Below are 19,649 nucleotides of genomic sequence, written 5' to 3' on the forward strand. Positions count from 1 at the left end.
CAGCTTTGCAGAGTATAGAGGTATTTACTAGGACATAGCCTCCTCTGGATATTTAAGCATAATAAAGTTTTCAAATCAAGAAAAAGCCCTGGAAGAAAAACTATAAAAGAAAGTACCTGCCTTGAGGAGACTAACCCATAATTCCCCACAATCTATATCACATACTAAGTTAAGGATATGCCATTTATACGATTTTAAAGTCACATACAAGGAAGCACTGGTGACATTATGACACAAAACTCAGTTTTAAAAGAAATTGGGAACCTGAAACATATCATTTTTAAAACCCTAAAACATACAATAGTGGATTCACAAATCAAAATACGCGCAAAGAAATTCATAAAATATATTGGCAAGATGCCATCGTGTGGCTCAGCTATTTGCGTTTTAATGTGTAGACACAGGTGGAGAAATGTTTACCAAATGACAAAAGAAACTGAGGAAGAGTTTAAAGGGCAGTTCTTTCATTGAGAATATCAAATTCTGCCAGATAGAACATTTTGATGGCTTCCTTCTACCAACAAGCTACCTCTGGTTTGAAATCTCCCTTTGCTGGATCCTTCAACCAGGGTTAGATAAACTCCAGTTTGAAATTTAAGACCTTTGCTGGAGAGCAGCCCACCTCCTCTCTTTACTTACTCTCTAGCCCCTCCTATTTTTGCCCCCTTTCTCTTCTGTTACTTCATTCCTTTCTTCCACAAAGATAGTCTTTTTATAAGATTTTTCTAAAAATTGTTTACCTAAAAATGAGTTAAATTTTAGACAAATTTGAACTTTGCTGTAGTTTAAAATTAGGAAGCCATTAGCTAAGTTTCAGAGCTCTTTTACTGTTTAGAGATTTCTGTTTTACCCATGGTTAATGGATTTGGCCTTTGGTGTTCCAAAAGAGGCCAAATTTGGAAAACCTTGACACGTGTGTGTGTACATGTGTGTGTATGACTATCAATGTCTCTACAGCTCCTCCAGGAAGCAATTACAAAAGTATTCCCATGATGACTGGAACCATGTGATTTTGATATAGCCCCACTTAAAGACTGGTTTCATGTAAAAAAAAAAAAAAAAAAGTTCCACAGAGGCCCGCTTTTCCCTGGTATGCCTGCGTACTTTTAATAGTTCAGAAAAAGTACGTAGCAAAGCAAACATTTTCTATTTGGAGTCTTTTATAGTCTCCTACAAATCTTCGGGAAAATGCTAAGCTGAAATCTCGATCTTCAACAACAGTAGAAAATACCACAAAATAGATAGGAAGAAAAATTTAAGGGAAATGGGGGTCTCATTTGGTGAAAGAATCTTTCTTCTATATCTCTTAACGTTGTATTTTGTGGTCCTTTAGCAGAATTTGTTTGTAATTGCTATGGTGATGACCCATTTACCATATTTTAAATACATTCTGTGTTAAGGACTATATGTATTATTCAGGAAACAAACTCAACAATAAAAAAAGCATATGGGAAACATATGCTGGTGTTGAACATAATGGTGGTTTCACAAGATAAGAAGTAACATATACGTGAGCCAAGCAGATAGTGACTAATGTTATGTACCGTCCAGGCATTCCATCATTTTTGCACTGTTCTTCTATTGGTGGTCAAAATGTTTGTGTAAGCCCCCATTGCATTTAGAAATACATTTATATTTAGACACTGCTTCAAACACATTTTTAATTAGAAGAGAAATATTAATTTCATAACTATTAGGACATTTACTAACCATTTCTAACACACATGAAAATGAGTTGGGAATATAGATAGTATTTACTATTATTGGAAACCAAAACACTGCTTTGATATAAAACAAAACACAAAAAATTAACTATTCCAGTATTTACTGAAATTTTTATAAGAATTTTTTGCATCAGTTTAGGAGAATATTCGGAGAAGGCAATGTCAACCCACTCCAGTACTCTTGCCTGGAGAATCCCATGGATGGAGGAACATGGTAGGCTGTAGTCCATGGGGTCACTAAGAGTCAGACATGACTGAGCGACTTCACTTTCATTTTTCACTTTCATGCACTGGAGAAGGAAATGACAACCCACTCTAGTATTCTTGCCTGGAGAATCCCAGGGATGGCAGAGCCTGTTGGGTACCGTCTATGGGGTCACACAGAGTCGGACATGACTGACATGACTTAGCAGCAGCAGCAGGAGAATATTGTTGCCTTATAAATTTCCTACATAAACTATTATGACTTATCTAATTTCAACTTGACACTCTCTAATCAATCTTCCATACTGCTACCAAAGTGACATCAAGGTATGACTATGTACTTCTGCTTAAATGGTTCCCCATTTGTTTCAGGATGAAATTCAAATTGCTGAAGCACACCGCTCACGGGTGTTCATCATCTGACTTCTGTCTACTTTATATCCCATTACATCAAACCCTTTCCCTACCTATTTTCTGTTGCCCAAATGGTCACGCTCACTCACCTTTCTACACGTTTTATGTGTTTATTCATTTACAAGCCATTTCCTCAATCTAAAATATTCTTCCTTTCCATATTAACCAAATCTAACCCTCACAATATTTCAAGATTTAACTCAAGAATCATTTCCTCCTGTAAGTCTTTATGGACCACTTCTTTCTTCCCCTACTTGGAAGATCCATTTCCAGTTACCAACTCCCTCACTAACATACACATAGCAAAAACTGAAAGTGTTAGTCTCTCAGTCACGTCTGACTCTGCAACCCCATGGGCTGTGGCCCACCAGCCTCCTCTGTCCATAGCAAACTTTAACACAAAAAGCCAATAGCGGGTCTTCCTGATCCAGGAATCAAACCCATGTCTCCTGCATTAGCATGCGGATCCTTTACCACCAAGCCACTCAGTTCAGTTCACTCAGTCGTGTCCAACTCTTTGCAACCCCATGGACTGTAGCATGCTAGGCCTCCTTGTCCATCACCAACTCCTGGAGTGTACTCAAACTCATGTCAGTTGATTGGTGATGCCATCCAACCATCTCATCCTCTGTCGTCCCCTTCTCCTCCCACCTTCAATCTTTCCCAGCATCAGGGTCTTTTCAAATGAGTCTGTTCTTTCTTCACATCAGGTGGCCAAAGTATTGGAGTTTCAGCTTCAGCATCAGTCCTTCCAATGAATGTTCAGGATTGATTTACCTAATGCCAAATCTACCCTTGCTTTGGCTTTCTTCTTGGGACTACTCAAAGGAGGTGCATGTACACACACACAGAGACAAATATGAGCCAGTGCTGGTATCAGAGGCCCAATACGGACCAAGGATCAGCAGGTGAGCACTCAGAAACTATTCCATTTCCACCGCTGGTTAGTGAACTTCACCTTTATTTTAGCCATCGAGATAAGTTTATTTCACTCTGACTCCCTTGGGTTACTACCCATTCTGCTAAATTATGGCCCCTTTTTTGGAGATGATATAATCTGATTAATACACAATTATCATTTTATACTATTGGATCTTAAACTCTCTTACAACTATCACCCTAGTTATTTTGTGATGGGCTTCCCTGGTAGCTCAGATGGTAAAGAATCTGCCTGTAATGTGGGAGACCCGGGTTTGATCCCTGTGTCAGGAAGATCCCCTGGAGAAGGATATGGCAACCCATTCCAGTATTCTTGCCTGGAAAATCCCATGGACAGAAGCATCTGGTGGACTACAGTCCATGGGGTCGCAAAGAGTTGGACACGGCTGAGCCACTAACACTTAGCTTCACTTATTTTGTGATGGTTAGAATCACTCCAACCGCTACTTTCCTTGTGAGAAACACCCAAATAGATACTTCATGATCAACGAGGCTGATCAAATCATTTCTAAACATTATTATTCACCAAATCAGTTAGTATCAAAGTGAAGTCTGATGCGACATGTTCTGCTGCTAATTCATACCTATTTTAACTTCTGGAACTTCAACTAAGTTCTGGAGTTAAACTAGACTATAAGGAGCAAAACCAGTGGCATTTCCATGTTGAGCTTACACTTTTTCAAAAAGAATCCCCATTTTATAAAGCCTAATCTGATTATTTTAGAATTGGATGCAAAATTTAGTTTCAACACTGAAAAAAGGAAGTCTGCAACCAGTAGCCAAAAATAATTTTCAACCTAAAAAGAACCTACATAGTTTCAAGATAAATAATACATTTTCACAGGCATGCAGAATAAGATCAAGGCCCCAGCTGGACTTTACATTGGGTGGGAAGAGTTAAGATGTAGCTCCAGTGATGAAGAAAGAGGCCATCTGGGGCCCACCTGTGTCAGCATCAGGCCACACACACCCTTCCTGACAATGCATGCTAACCTACTTCCTGGAGCAGTACCTGGCCCAACTTCTCTTGTGGCCTGGAGTCAAACTGGCATCCCAGATCAAGGTTTTGACAAGTGTAGGGAAGAGGATCTAAGCCTTGGAAAGTACATACTTGCTTTTTATTTCTGTAGCAAAGCATTCTTGCACTCTGGGAAAGGGAGGAATGTGCCTTGCTTTTAGATAGCAGAGGGTTGAGATGCCAAAGACTAACATGTGGAATGGAAAAAATGATTAAGGCCTAGAAGAGGGTCAATTTTAAGTGTCTGCCAGATAGAAATGAATATTTGATCATCCTCTCATACTTTCCATTTTGGTTTTGAATCTGACAGAAACTTTTCTGGTTAAGCAGGGATCTACTCAAGTTAGCAAAGAATTGGGTGTTTTAATTATGGAGGAGCCTACCTCAAAGGGCTGAAAATTATTTTACTATTTCTAAGTAATTATCCACGTATCACTATGTCATATCAAAAGCCAAGAGACATTTTACGTTAGTATGGATTTTTTTTTTTTTTTTCTATTTTGGACTGCTGCTGCTGCTGCTAAGTCGCTTCAGTCGTGTCCAACTCTGTGCAATTCATAAATCATTAAATATAAAGATGGAGAGACAGGAAATAAATAACTAACTGAAGAACCTCACTTTCCTTCCCTATATTAACCTTGCCAAACTTTAACCAACAGTGTTCCCGACCCACAATATCCATAAAGATCTTCTTGAACTGGGTTTATTCATGGTTCAAAGATGCTTAGTAAATGCATTGCATTGGCTATATGCTGATTAAAATAATCTTCCTAAGTTTTAATCTTTTAAAGATTCCAGGCCGAAGAAAAAAGAATCTGATGTATAAAGGATAGTTCGAATACTCTTAAAATCACACAAAAGGAAAATAACTTTAATGGCCTTTAGGAAGGATGGTTAAATTGCATTTGGAAAGGATGACTTTCACCCGTGGTAACCTTTACATGTCACATATATCCATTTGACATATATTCTCTAATTATTTTTTACATTAGAAGTTTGGAAATGTTTTAAAAACTAAAAAAGTATTGAATCATGCCTAGAATTTCAGAATGTCACCATCATTACAATTCTCCACATGACTTTAAAATTTCATTTTTGCCATTCACTTTTCTTATTCCCCGGGAGAAGGAAACATTCTAAGCCAGAACACAATTAGTATAGCTCTCACCATGGCAATGTTCTTTAAAAATATCTTTCATCTAAACTTACATAAAAGCAGAAATAGATCAGTTACCTGAAGAGGCACTCTATGCAGAAATGTGTCATACCAGTTGCTGTAAAAGAAAAAAAAAAAAAGAAAGAAAGATCAGTAAATATCTAACTAATAGAGACTCTCCCAGGTAACTGTGTATAAATAATATCTCCACGGAAGGCTTTTCTTTTCTTTCCAAAATCCATTTATGTCTCAAAAATCCACCCCAGCTGTGAAATGCAGACATTCACACAGGCTATAGGAAGTGTTTTGTATTATTGGAGGATGGAAGAACTTTATGGGGGGCTTCCCAAGTGGTGCTAGTGGTAAAGAATCTGTCTGCCACTGCAGGAGACACAGGGGACTTGGGTTCAGTCCCTGGGTTGGGAAGATCCCCTGGATAAGGAAACGGCAACCCACTCCAGTATTCTTGCCTGGAGAATTCCATGGACAGAGGAGCCTGGTGGGCTACAGTCCACGGGTCTCAAAGAGTTGGACATGACTGAGCACACAGCATATAACTTTACAGAGGTCTGTACTAATGTGAACAGAATTGAGTTAGAATTACATTTCCCAGAATCCCTTGACTGTGTGTTTCTGGTGTAGACATGGCCAAAAGAGAACTGTGCGTGAGATCTGAAGGGCTGAGGTGAAGCTGCAGATGTGAAGCTCTGAAGGTTGAGCGGGCACCAGGTGTCCCTGGAGACTGTGAACACCATCACTAATCTGCTATCTCATCTTGCTGGGGAGGGCAGAAATAGGACACACAGCTCCACCACCTCCTACTCTCTCTCCTCCTTCTCAGTCTGGCTCACTGCTTCTTCTAGAAAGGACCTGCATTGTCAAGGTTGGAGGAAATGAGAGGCAGAAGTTGTCCTCATGGGTCTGGTATGTCCATCCTCTCATGTTCTAACCTTTCATTCTCTTCTGCTTTGGGTCCAGCTTTTCTTTATAACAGCTAACCACAACTTCAGACCACCACCAGAGAGGCAGCAGCCTCATCGAAATTTATTCACCAGCTGTCAGAACTACATGATGTCTATTCCCTACAATAAATCCCCTAGTCCTATAACCCCTCATCGTGGTTCCATTTCCCTTATTGATCACTGACTGGTACAGAATCAGGCCTAGGGAAGAGATACGGACCGGACTGTATTCAAGGAACTGGTGATGAGTCTCTGGCTGAATTTCAGGGCCCATGATCCATTTAAAGAAGCCCCCTTTAAATCTTGGCTAGCCCTGTGACTCACTTTTGACTAAAGGAATATGACACAAGTGATGCTCCATGATTTTTGAGGCTCAGTCAGTCAATTCAGTCACTCAGTCATGTCCGACTCTTTGCGACCCCATGAATCGCAGCACGCCAGGCCTCCCTGTTCACCAACTCCCAGAGTTTACTCAAACTCATATCCATCGAGTCGGTGATGCCATCCAGCCATCTCATCCTCTGTCGTCCCCTTCTCCTCTTCCCTCAATCTTTCCCAGCATCAGTGTCTTTTCCAATGAGTCAGCTCTTTGCATGAGGTGGCCAAAGTATTGCAGTTTCAGCTTCAGCATCAGTCCTTCCAATGAACACCCAGGACTGATCTCCTTTAGAATGGACTGGTTGGATCACCATGCAGTCCAAGGGACTCAAGAGTCTTCTCCAACACCACAGTTCAAAAGCATCAATTCTTTGGCGCTCAACTTTCTTCACAGTCCAACTCTCACATCCATACATGACCACTGGAAAAACCATAGCCTTGACTAGACGGACCTTTGTTGGCAAAGTAATGTCTCTGCTTTTGAATATGCTATCTAGGTTGGTCATAACTTTCTTTCCAAGGAGTAAACGTCTTTTAATTTCATGGCTGCAATCACCATCTGCAGTGATTTTGGAGCCACAAAAAATAAACTCAGCCACTGTTTCCCCATCTATTTCCCATGAAGTGATGGGACCGGATGCCATGATCTTCGTTTTCTGAATGTTGAGCTTTAAGCCAACTTTTTCACTCTCCTCTGACTTTTGAGGCTACGTCATAAGAAAACTGCAGATTCTGCCTGGTTCCCCTGGAAAACTCACATGGGAAAAGGCAGACACCATGTAAGAAGTTTGGCTACTCTGAGACTACAATACTGTGAGAATTCCCAGTGATTTTACTGGTGTTTGAAAAAGCTTAGATAAGGCAAACAATGCCCCTAATAGAATGGTTCCTGGGTGGACCTAGTCTGGGGAAATACAAGCTGTAACACTGCATTCATCTGCCTGGGTAATGACCTTGTCTCCCTAGTTCCTCGTCTCTCTGTATCGTTTCTAGTATTGTTGTGTTCAGTCTCTCTTCACTCCAATCCATTATGTATCATAACTAGATGGATGTCTATTATGTCTATTTGTACGTCTAATATGACATACAAATGTCATATTTATTATGTTAACTTACTATTAAATATCTCGTCAAGGAGCCCCATTATACATGAGGATAAAGTCAAAAATCTTTCATCCATCTTGCATCTCCATTTTTCAATATCTTCCAGAATGGATTTCCCCACTCCAGCCAAAGTAATCCTTTTAATACTCCTAGTATGTCATAGCATTATTGACACCATGGGTTTGGTTACCCTGCCCTCCCCAATAGAAGACTTACAATCTTTTTATTTACCTGCATGGATTGTACCCATCCTTCAACACGCAACAGAAATCCTACTTCCTCCATGAAGCTTTCTAGTTTCTCTCTCTTCTCTGACTTTCTCTTATAAATTATAAAAATCGTACATTTTTTTTAACACAGAAGAAAGGTACTGTGTTATTCATCTTCATACTTCTTCAAAGAAAAGCATTTGTTGGACCATTAATTTCTTTTTATTTTCCTACTTTTACCTTCTTCAAATAATGCCTAAGAGAAAAGAAACTCCCAAACCACATGGAAGCGATCATACTGACAGCTTTCAATGAAATTTTCAGTTGAAGTATCACTAGCTCTGGTATTCACAGTCAAAAGAAGACTAAGGAGCAATTTTACCTAATCTTTAAAAGCATGAAAATCTCCTTTTAATTAAAAGTATTATGAACTCTTCTCATGTTATTGATTGTATTTTTGACACAAGACAAAAGAAAAGCTACTCTGCATTCCATGTTTCTTTAAAATGAGTTTCTATTAATCCTGTAGCATGTGAATAAAATTAAAAATCATATCACAAATCTCTTAGGTACATGCTATTTAGTTAATAATTGACATAATGTAGATTTTTAAGGCACCTTGCAATAAACTAATGTCTTTTTCACTCTCCTATTCATCCCTTTAAGGGATTATTTTTGAATAATCATCACTGTTTAAATATCACTAGAAAAGTTCAGTTTGGTTTGACAAGACTCCCAAATGCTGAGAGATAGAAATAGCGGATTGATCATGTGAGTTAGAGTATGTCCATACAATTAATATTACGAGCACAAAAATATATTCAAAAGTATGATAACATAGGAAATTACTTTTATAATATTCCATAAAAATAGACTTTAAGTATGAACACGATACACAAAAATATGCATGGGAGAAACAGATTAAAGTGTTACACTTTCTTTTTTTTTTTTTTTAAAGTGTTACACTTTCTTTGTACTTCTCAGTGAGAGTATGGGCACTTATTTTTAATCCATATTTTTTAAGTTCTACTGTATAAGGAATACACATGGTTTTACTGGGGGAAATAATACATTTAATTTCTTAAAGGCTAGAAATATTACTTAAACATTTTTTTGCTTTGTGGTTCTACCAACATCAATAATCATAGTCCCCAAAACTACTCATTCATTCAGACCTAATTCACCATTAAAGAAAATGTACTCACTAATTGCACTGCTGTACCTCTAAAGCAATAGTTTAAAAAGCTATATTACATACAGGATGTCACCCACCAGGGGCTTTTAGTCCTATATTCTGTGATTTTATGAGCAAGCCTGTGTTCCACCTAGCTGTAAGACTTGACAACTTTAAGGCTTTGATCACATTCCCTCTTTGCTTTCATGTTTCCAGCCTAAACCATCCTAATTTTCTTGAATCAATATTCATACAGAAACCCCTTGATCATTTTACTTATTGTTCTCCGGGACACTTCCAGCTCTATTTTGCCTGAGGAGTGGTGACCTGGAGAATGTATAGTATTCCAGCTCTTAGACAACTCTAAGATGATGCTGTCTGATTTGTTTCCAGTTTTCTTCACATGGTAGGCCACTGGGTTGGTGCCTTGAGGAGCAGACTACAATTTTTCCTAGGTTGCTTATAACCAATACCTTGATGCCATCAGTTCTACACTTTTTCCCTTTCAATATATCTCTTACTTCTATATATACATTCAATCTCATTTGTCAGTATTTTTACATTCACATAATTGAGGATTTATCCATAAGTTTATTTCCAGGCACCTGACATCTCTTAAGTCATAATAGTGATATTAATTTCAGTGGAGATTCTATTATTCAGACAATTTATTAACATGCTAATAATAATAAAACCAACACAAGCAATTGCTAGAGGATCTCTCCAGTATCATCCTTTACTTAGAAAAGCACTTATTTATTCCTGCCCTTTGTCTCCTGTCTCTAAGTACTTAACTCCCAATTAGAAATCTTTCCCAAAAGTTTCCTCTGTCTTTTTGTCTTTTATCTAACAGTTTATTTTTATGTGTATTGAAGCAATCTAATTGTCTCTTATCTAACAGTTTATTTTTATGTGTATTGAAGCAATCTCGGAGAAGGCAATGGCACCCCACTCCAGTACTCTTGCCTGGAAAATCCCATGGACGGAGGATCCTGGTGGGCTGCAGTCCATGGGGTCGCTAAAACTCAGACATAACTCAGCGACTTCACTTTCACTTTTCACTTTCATGCATCGGAGAAGAAAATGGCAGCCCACTCCAGTGTTCTTGCCTGGAGAATCCCAGGTATGGGGGAGCCTGGTGGGCTGCCGTCTATGGGGTCGCACAGAGTCGGACACGACTGAAGCGACTTAGCAGCAGCAGAAGCAATCTGGCCATGTATTACAGATTCTAATAACTTATCAGGCATTCAGTGTGGGAGACCTGGGTTCAATCCCTGGGTTGGGAAGACCCCCTGGAGAAGGGAATGGCTATCCACTCCAGTATTCTGGCCTGGAGAATTCTATGGACTGTATAGTCCATGGGGTCACAAAGAGCTGGACACAACTGAGCAACTTTCACTTTCACTGAAAGTCATTTTTTATGCTGTCCTACTAAAACTACTCAAATCCAAGGGACTTCAACTGAGACACATTCCCTGGCACTTTGCATTAGATTACTAGAAAGTCTTTTCACCCATAACAGAGTGTTCTGAATCTCAGTGATTCTGGAATGAATTGGAACATTGGAAGTACAAGTTCATTGGAACAAAATTCCTTCTCAACCTTTTTCTTACAAGCTGCCTTTGCCCTTTTTGAGGTTTATTTTTTTCTAAATGATAAAGTGTGAAAAGTGTCCAGGGCTTAGAAAAGACATAGATGTAAATATAGATATAGCTATTTAAAAAATCAGAGGAAATATTTTTCCAAGTCAATATTCAATTTAATTCCATCAGGTCTATGATCAAAATAATCTCAATTCACCACGTGGCAAGAAACGACAATCCTAGTTCTACATTTCACTCCTTAAAAATGAAGAGATATTCATATTTTAAAAAGTGAGTATTGACTGTACACAAAAATTAGCCTTAGATTTATCATAGACTTAATGTAAAATCTGAAACTATAGAATTCCTAAGTCAATCACAAGCAAAAAAAATTTTTGAACTTGGATTAGGTGAAGATTTCTTAGGACACTAAAAGAAGTAAATATAAAAGAAAGAATTATTTTGGAATTTATTCAAACTTCTGTGCTTGAAAATATACTATCAAGAAAAAAAAGGGAAGACTCAGCTGGGAGAAAATATTTGCAAAACAGATATTTGATAACTTATATCTAGAATACACTGAACTATTATGGCTCAGTAGTAAAACAACTCAACTTTTAAAAATGAGCTGAATATTTCAACAGATGTCTCACCAAATAAAGATGGGAAACTAGCCCTAAAAAGAGCCTCAACATCAGTATTTATTATAACCACAACAGGCTATCACTACTCTCTAAGATGACTAAGATTTCAAAAGACTAACTACACCGAGTATTGGCTTCTACGTCAACAAAGTGAAATTCTCACACACTATTGATGGAAATGCAAAATGTTACAGCCACTTTGGAAAACTGGTTGAAAGTTTCTTATTAACTTAAATATACTTAACGTACCATGTGACCTCCAAAATCTCACTCCTAGGTATTTACTGAAGACATAAAAACATATATCTACACAGAGGCTTAGGGCTTCCCAGATGGCTCAGTGGTAAAGTATCTGCCTGCCAATTCAGGGGGTCTCAAAAGAGTCAGACACAACTTAGCGACTAAATAATATCAAAACACAGAGACTTGTGCACAGATATTGTATTAGTCTGCCTAGGCTGTAACACCACAGACTGGAAGGCCCACAAAAACAGAAATATGGGATTTCCCTGGTCGTCTAGAGGCTAAGACTCCACATACCCAATGCAGGTGGCACAGGATAGATCTCTGGTCAGAGAACTAGACCCCACATGCCGCAAGTAAGACCAGATGCACACAAGTAAATAAATAATTTTTAAAAATTAAAAAAAAAAAATGTTTCTCACAGTTCATGAAGCTGAGAAGTCCAAGATCAAGTTTCTGGTAAAGTAGATTTCCTCCTGAGGCCTCTTCTGACTTGGCAGCCCTCATTTTGTCGTGTACTCACTTGACCTCTTCTCCTGGTGTGTTCAGTGTGGTAGGGGGTGGGGAGAAGGTTGGGAGCTCCATTTTTCATGTAAGGACACCACCTGTATGAACTTATTTAACCTTTATTGCCTCCTCACAAGCCTTATCTCCAAATACATTTACTGCGGGGAGTTAGAACTTCGACATATGAATCTAGAGGTGGGACAAAAACATTAACAGAATAGAACTACTTTATTTAAAAGACTCAAGTGTTAGTCGCTCCATCACGTCTGACTCTTTGCAACCCCGTGGACTGTACATAGCCTGCCTAGCTTCTATGTCCATGGAATTCTCCAGGCGAGAATATTGGAGAGGGTAGTCATTCTCTTCTTCAGGGGACCTTCCTGATTCAGGGATTGAACCCAGGTTAAAACATCTGAGCCACCAGGAAAGGCCAAAAGAGGCAAATATGAAAACAATTCTGTAAAGTTTAAAAATAAAATAAAATTAAAAAAAAAATAAATGTAAGTTCCTTTGTGAAAAAAAAATAAAATTACTGATTCAACTTCAAAAAAAAAAAAAAAACAAATATCATTAACTGGTGAATGAAAAAAAAAAAACTATGAAATATGGAATATTACTTGGTGATAAAAAGAAGCAAATTACTGACACATGCAAAAATATGGAGGGATCTCAAGAAAGAAGCCAGATCCAAAAGGCAAAACACGATGGGACTCTGTTCAGACAGTATTCCAGAAACAGCACTATATACAGTGATTAGATTAGTGGCAGGTAGGGGCTTGGTAGGGCTTCCCTGGTGGCTCAGGCAGTAAAGAATCTGCCTGCCAATGCAGGAAACCCAGGTTCAATCCCTGGGGCAGGAAGAGCCCCTGGAGAAGGGAAAGGCAACCCACTCCAGTATTCTTGCCTGGAGAATTCCATGGACAGAGGAGCCTGGTGGGCTCCAGTCAATAGCAACTAGCACTAACTAACTGGGGGCTACATATGGAAGAAAGGGACTGACTAGAAAAGGGCATGAGGAACCTTTGGGGATGACAAAAATATTCTGTATCTTTCCCTATGGTAGTGATACAACATATATTAATGTGTATATTCACCAAAACCTGAACTATACATTTAAGGATATGACTTTTACTGTGTATAAATCAGACCTCAATAAACCTGGCTTCCACTTTTTAAAACATGGAAAATGGAGAACTCCACGAAGCCTGTGCATCATCCTCACAGCCCTAAACCACCCCCAGAGAGGCAGGTTTAGAGATATTGCTCCCTAGAGCATCACTGCCTCACTCAACACACACGTGCCAGTTAACATGGAGTTGTCAGTCATACGGGGATGAACAGCACTGTTCTCTGAAACTCAGTCACTACTGGAGCAGAATTAATACATCACTTCCATGTCTACCAAATAATAGTGGGCTATCATTTTCACCAAATCACAGAGTATGAAACAAAAGTAAAATGCTTGCCCAACATTCCCCCTTCCAGTTTTCCTCCTTATATTTTGAATAAGGTAATATCAGTTCAATTCAGTTGCTCAGTCATGTCCAACTATTTGCCACCCCACGTCCTGCAGCACACCAGGCTTCCCTGTCCATCACCAATTCCCAGAGCTTGCTCAAACTCATGTCCATCGCACCAGTGATGCCATCCAACCATCTCATCCTCTGTCATCCCCTTCTCCTTCTGCCCTCAATCTTGCCTGGCATCAGGGTCTTTTCTAAGGAGTCAGTTATTCACATCAGGTGACCAAAGTATTGGAGCTTCAGCTTTAGCATCAGTCCTTCCAATGAATATTCAGGACTGATTTCCTTTAGAACTTACTGGTTTGATCTCCTTGCAGTCCAAGGGACTCTCAAGAGTCTTCTCCAACACCACAGTTCAAAAACATCAATTCTTTGACACTCAGCTTTCTTTATGATCCGACTCTTATATCCACACATGACTACCGGAAAAATCATAGCTTTGACTAGATGGACCTTTGTCAGCAAAGTGATGTCTCTGCTTTTTAATATGCTGTCTAGGTTGGTCATAACTTTTCTTCCAAGGAGCAAGCATCTTTTAATTTCATGGCTGCAGTCACCATCTGCAGTGATATTGGAGCCCAAGAAAATAAAATCTGTCACTGTTTCCATCATTTCCCCATCTATTTGCCATGAAGTGATGGGACCAGATGCCATGATCTTAGTTTTTTGAATGTTGACTTTTAAGCAGTTTTTTCAATCCCCTCTTTCACTTTCATCAAGAGGCTCTTCAGTTCCTCTTAGTTTCCTGCTATAAGAGTGGTATCATCTGCATATCTGAGGTTGCTGATATTTCTCCTGGCAGGTAACTTAGCTGGCAGTTAATATTCAGGGTTGCTATGGACTCAATTGTATCCTCTCCCCCAGTTCATATGGTAAAGTCCTAACCCCTAATGTAATGATGTGCAGAGATGGGAGCTGTGGAAAGTAATTAGGTTTAGATGAGGTTGTAAGAATGAGGCCCTCATTGGTATTGGTGTCGGTACCCTTATAAGAAGAGACATCAGAGAGGGTGCTTCCTCTCACGCTCCACCACATAAGGTCACAGTTAGACGGTGGCCATCTGAAAGTCAGGATGAGAGCCTTCACCAGGAAACCAAATTGGTTCCCAGTCTCCAAGACTGTGAGAAGTAAATTCCTATTGTTTACTGTTCAGTGTATTATATTTTATTACAGTGGCCTGAGCTGCCTGCTGGAGCCCTCTGGCTTTTAGAGTTTCAGTAACTGGAAGAAGACGTGGAGGGGCACTACAGTACTCGGACACCAGACCTTCTGCAGTGAGCACCAAATTGCATTAGTAAATGAAGTGGGGTCAGGACATGTCCTCATTAGAATAGCAGGCTAGAATTGTAAATATTAGAAATCATCAACCCCTGCCCAGCATGGAGTAGAGAAAAGGGAGGGATAGGGAGTGGGGGACAGAAATTTTATCGTGGACCCTCGTTAGGCAATTCAATACTTAGGAAAACACACGGGCTTTGCCGTTGTTGTTTAGTCACCAGGTCACGTCGATTCTTTTGTGACCCTATGGCCTGTATGTAGCCTGCCTGGCTCCTCTGTCCATGGGATTTCCCAGGCAAGAATACTGGAGTGGGTTGCCATTTCCTCCTCCAGGGGATCTCCCCAGGGATACAACACACATCTCCTTCATTACGGGTGGATTCTTTATCACTGCACCACTAGGGAAGCCCTTTTTCAGTCTGGAAAATGTAGCTAATAAAACAAAGAAGCAAAAAATAAGCTTTCCTTTTAATAAGGAAAAATGGGATGAGAGATTAAAAGTTTTTCTATGAAGACATAAATAAATATTAAACAAAAGATCTAGAAAAAAAATTCAAACTTGGTGTTGCAGAAAAATCAACTCGTTTATTTTTCTGTAATACCAGTTCTTGCTGTTTTATATCTTCTCTCCCAGGTTTTGATATGGGCTTTGGAGAAAAGCAAACCTGGATTCCAATCCTGGCCCCTTCTTGTATAAGCTGTGTGATCCTGAGCAAGTTATTTCAACTCTAAACCTCGATTTACTCATCTATAAAATGGATGTAACAAGCAATCCCTACTTTTGCTTGATACAAGCATTGTTATGTTATGAGCTGTTATGAACAGTAAATGCAGTAACATACACAAGAAATATTTATAGTAGGTCAGTTAGTTCTTCATTCACTTATAATGAAAGCTGATCGAGGTAAATAGTCATAGAGACACAATCAAAAAGCCAAATGACCTTTGTCAAGTAAATGTAAGCTAAAAACCATGCCCTAGCATCATCTCTTTCAGGTAATATTTAAGACAAGTGAATTCTTGAAGCCTAAGATCAAGGCACAGCTCCTACCATATGACATACAAATAACAAACATTTGTAGTAGGAGAAATTGTAGGGAAGTGATTTGGTTCAAAACGACTAACGCCTAAAGATAGAATGACAAGTCTTCATATGAGAAAAGTGAAGGAGTTTCAGGTTGCATGGGAGTACAAGAACCTTATCAAAGTACCTCAAATACCATCACTATGCCCTGTACATTTACCCTACATTTACTTCTGGATTGATGCTTATTGTAACATTTTTTAAAAGGAAAAAGTAGGGGAATCTAGAGCCTATTGAGAAATCCTCCAAAGCAAGAAGTTATTCAAGTTTCTAAAACAGTTGATTTGTATCCAGGAATGAGAAGTAATCCTTAATAATATTATAGAATATAATCATCATCCAAGTTCAAATTATATCTAATAGGGCCTGCACATAATACAAAATTCAGCATCCATATAATCTCAACCAATGGTACAAAGAAACTTGAGACACTCTTCCAACTCCGAACTTTTAATTAAGAGTCCAAAGGCCATCACGAGGACTTCACTATCTCTGTGAATGGTCAGCACTGCCCTCTAGTGGCAAGTGTGGTTAATCACAGTTCTGTCCTTCAGTGACCCCAAGGAATAACACACACACCACAGAAGGGCTTTCTTAAGGAAAACAGTTATTGATATTGTCAGCACTAAGTGCCCAGTGAGATCATGTTTATAACGTTTTTTTTTTTTTCTTTCACCATGATTTGGGCTTCCCTGGTGGCTCAGACGGTAAAGAATCTACCTGTAATGTGGGAGGCCCGGGTTTGATCCCCTGGGTTCGGAAGATCCCCTGGAGGAGGGCATGGCAACCCACCCCAGTATTCTTGCCTGGAGAATCCCAAGGACAGAGGAGCCTGGTGGGCTACAGTTCGCGGGGTTGCAGAGAGACAGGACTGAGTGACTAACACTTTCACTTTTACCATGATTAGTTCTCCCAGCCGACAACGGCACTCAGAAAGGGGTGGTTTGTTGAGCTTGATAGAATAACTCTAAGAAGCAGAGGATAATGATTCTGACCTCTCAAAGATTTAGAACCTGGATACATAACCTCAGGCCTCACACATACAGACTAAACAATGGAGATTCCATGATCTAACATATGCATCTGTTTATCTTATTTACAGTGTTCCGTGGGGAGTGTGTAAAGACACTGGCCAGTCAGTTAAAAACAGAGTTAGGAATTCCTCTGTGCACAGAAAAACAATTAGCCATTATGTGAAAACACAAAAGAAACAAAAGACTATCCTCATTCTCTAGTAAGTTGGAAATTAAGGACCAAATGATTCATAAGTTTAATTTTTTATACTTCTAATAGAACAATCAAACACGTACAATTGTAAATTTTAAAAATAGAGGGAAGGAGGGAAAAATCAGAATAATGATAGAGAAAAAGATACATCTGGTACCTGTAAAATTTAGGGTTTTCATTTTTTAAGGGGTAGGTAGTAGAAGTGACCTAAGAGATAAATTAGCGTTCCGATACTATCATTCTAATGAGAGGGAGACAATGGGTCCAGAAATGTGATCTGACTTTTCTGAAGTCCCAGATCAGTAAGTGGAAAAGCTCAAAATCCCACTTCAGTAGTTATTCCACCACATGGCATGTCCTACCTTAATAAGAACTGAACTTCTGCTCAACTTGAGCTTTAAGAGATATTTTGACTATGAAATTAACTGTTTTAAAGGAAATCACTTCTCCTATAGCTATACTTAGAGATAAGCCCGCTGAGTGAAATTGAATACATTTACCAATGCCTAAAACAAATGGATAAAAATGAAGGTGATACTGGGTAATTTATGCTTGCATTTATTTCATTGTTTATATAAACTTCAATTTCATTTACTTAAATTTTATTATCATCACAGATTATTCCAAATATACCTTATTTAAAGTACATTATTCTTCCTTTTCTTGGATTTAAGTTTCAGCCAAATTCAAGTTCTTTCTTACTGAGTTTCTCTGTTTCTTTCTTTCCCTTTCCTTTCCACCCCAGGCAACAAAGCCAGATGGGCTATTTAATTCTATATTCCTTGAATATCTAAAAGTGAGAAAGAGGAAAGTTAGAATCTGTGGAAAATCCCTTTTCTTCAAGATTTTCACCTAGGGGTTTTATATTGTTTGGATAAGTTTCAAATAAACATCTCTCTTCTTGGTGTAGTCGATGCGTATTTTGTAGCCTCCAGAGGGGAACACTGATCTGCTAAAATTGTCATTTTTCAGCTAAATTATAATTTGCTAATCCCTTAAGGCCATCTGACGGGCTTCATGGCTATTCTGACAGATTTCAATATAAATAAAGAATGGTTTAAATAAAACTGAGAAAAGTTTATTTGAGGAAAGTAAAACAGCACAGAATGAGTGTATGACTCACCTAACCCTCCTATTTACTTAATTAACTAAGAACAAACTATGTTATATTATGTAATAAACTCTGTTGTTAAACCTGACTTTAGGGACTGGGCTATTATGATTAACTAAAAGGTAACATACAAGCATAAAAAAAAAAAAAACTGTTATTTTTTAAGGTTTAGAAAATTATAAATACAATCCTATAAAAGTAACATATAATTTTAAAAATACATAATACAAAAGTCTTCTGAACATAAGTTTTTCATTTTTGATGATTAAGGTTTTTCAGCATCTCAGCATTCTGTGAGTATCAATTATCATTGGACATGGACTCAAATTTTGGTGAAAATAAGTTTTGATTAACAGAATATTGGACAAATAACTATCAAACTTGATAAGTTTAGACCATTGGCTCCCACTGGGACTTTCATTTGGAAGTCAGAACTTTCACTTGTAAGTCAGTTACTCAAAGTGGTGAAATAGGACATCAAACGTGGCTTTGCAAGACAGCCTGAAACTACCTAGCAACATTTTCCCAGCAATTTTCTGAATGAAATTTCCTATTTTTGACAGTGCTTTCACTCTAGAAAGTTATCCAAAGGACATTATGAGGCAAACACACATAGAAATATGTATAAGGATCATTTCAGTATTATTTGGGATGCAAAAAAAAATTGGATGAAGTTATATGTTCAACACAGGGGAATGGTTAAAAACATTAGTGCGTAGCCATATGATGAACTATTCTGGGGCCATTACAAATTATGTTTCATGAAGTTTAAATAACTTAAGACTAATAATGTAATGTTAGTAAAAAATAAGAAAAATCAATATTCAAATCTAAAGTTAGTTTCTTTAGAAATGCATATAAAACAATCTTAGAAAAAAATATGCCAAAATATTAACCATCATTTTCATGGCAGTGAATTTTTGATGATTTTGATGTTCATCTTCAGAAGATTATTTCCTCAAGACATTGGGGGCAGAAAAAGAATAAATATGATCATGTTTTATTTACTGCTACATCACTATACTCCTCATTTCTTCAACCAAAATACAGCATATATGTTTCATTCCTTTTCTTTTTTACTCTCTCAGCATGCATCTCATGCCAACTGCAAGGACACATAAGAAGAAGAAAGCTGTAGTATACATAACTCTTTACAGATTTTACATT

General features: G+C 38.3%; 1 protein-coding gene across 5 annotated transcripts in view; it reads right to left on the minus strand.

Annotated features, from left to right (window-relative positions):
- Window positions 1-19,649, minus strand: part of DKK2 (dickkopf Wnt signaling pathway inhibitor 2) — a 605,998-nt gene that overhangs the window by 250,277 nt on the left and 336,072 nt on the right. For all 5 annotated transcript variants that reach the window (XM_086406962.1, XM_086406961.1, XM_086406965.1 and 2 more), the window contains one exon: window positions 5,534-5,573. The gene's annotated coding sequence lies outside the window, so the exon portion shown is untranslated. The remainder of the gene's footprint in view (window positions 1-5,533; window positions 5,574-19,649) is intronic.

Source organism: Bos grunniens, chromosome 6 (genome assembly GCF_055505025.1).
Source record: "Bos grunniens cultivar Pamir isolate PY7600 chromosome 6, Bosgru_T2T1.0, whole genome shotgun sequence".
In the NCBI taxonomy this organism is placed as follows: Eukaryota; Metazoa; Chordata; class Mammalia; order Artiodactyla; family Bovidae; genus Bos; species Bos grunniens.